The sequence below is a fragment of the Oncorhynchus gorbuscha genome, unplaced genomic scaffold, assembly GCF_021184085.1.
Source record: "Oncorhynchus gorbuscha isolate QuinsamMale2020 ecotype Even-year unplaced genomic scaffold, OgorEven_v1.0 Un_scaffold_20536, whole genome shotgun sequence".
NCBI classification, from domain to species: Eukaryota; Metazoa; Chordata; class Actinopteri; order Salmoniformes; family Salmonidae; genus Oncorhynchus; species Oncorhynchus gorbuscha.
The window spans coordinates 1-1,342 of NW_025761786.1; the positions used below are offsets into that span (position 1 = coordinate 1).

At 50.4% G+C, this 1,342-nt stretch overlaps 1 non-coding gene across 1 annotated transcript; it reads right to left on the reverse strand.

The window, feature by feature from the left end:
* Positions 1-285: 285 nt before the first annotated feature.
* On the reverse strand, positions 286-467 carry LOC124031053. Its single transcript, XR_006838070.1, has one exon. It is a non-coding gene; the product is annotated as a U2 spliceosomal RNA (small nuclear RNA).
* Between the last annotated feature and the right edge of the window lie 875 nt (positions 468-1,342).

The window sequence follows — 1,342 nt, forward strand, 5'->3', positions numbered from 1 at the left end:
ACACAGAGACACAGAGGCGCACACACAGAGGCACAGACAGAGACAGAAAGACACACACACACACACACACACACACACACACACACACACACACACACACACACAATCCTGGCCCAATTTTTTTTTTTTTTTTTTTTTTTAAACAAAAATGGCGGGAAACGGGGACCACATTGAAGAGCGCTTCGCCTTTCTTCAGTTTGAATGTTTCTTTCCTTCTTCTGCTAGCTAGCTAGCTGCTTTTTACATAGCTTTGCGAATGAGCATTTTTCCTTGACAACGGGAGAAAAGTGTTGCACCGTTCCCGGAGGTACTGCAATACCGGGTCGATGCGTGGAGCGGACGGAGCAAGCCCCATTTCCGACTCCCTGTTCGAAAAATCCATTTAATATGTAGTCCCCCGATGGGGGACGTATCAGATATTAAACTGATAAGAACAGATTTTTTTTTTTTTTTTTTATAAAAATAATTTATTACCAGCTATACCATTCATACTTTACAAAATCATAGTTCTCATTCATTCTTCATTCATCCTATTTACAAAAAACACCAAACAAAAACAAACCTCAGGGGAGCATCATCCCTCCCCGTCATTCCTAACCATTACCTTTCCCTATCTCTCCGCCCCTAATCTATCTCAATCTAACACCCCCAGCCCTAAACCCCCTTTCCATCTCTCCCGTGCTGCGTGTTTCCCCCACTTCCTCTCCTCCCTCTTCATCCTACCTCTTAAATCTCCTTCCACCCTCCTTACTATCCCTTCCACCCCCCAATCTCTCCCTGTCTTTACCAAATTCTGCCTGGCTTCCCACAGCCCCCGTTTAAAGAGGCTCATGAGAAGCCAGAGCAGAAATCTATCCCTATCTGTCCCGCTCGCTCTCCCTACACCTCTCTCTAACCTAGCCCATGTTACGACAAAATCACCCCTTACCAAACCTATCAACACCCGTGCCCTCGCCCATACTACTCCGGCAAAGGCACAGTCCCAAAAGGCATGGCGCACAGTCTCCTCCCCGCCACAAGCAGACCTTGGGCAGGTGGGGGATCGCGCCAAGCTATGCCGGTACATGGTGGACCGTACCGGCAAACACTTGTGGAGGCTCAACCAATTCAGGTCCTTGAGCCTGTTGTCCAGGCCCCGCGCCTGCACTCCCTCCCAGACCACCGACGAGATGCCCGCTACAGGCGCAGGACTCCCTGCCTGCCTGACCTCTTCGTACAGGTGCCTGTGGTCTAAACCTACTCGGGCAACTTCAACCTCGGGGTGCGCACGCAGCCACTTGGCCGCATGGCCAAAGTGCCACGGCAACTGTTCCGCCCGAGGACCCGTGTTAGACCACACCAT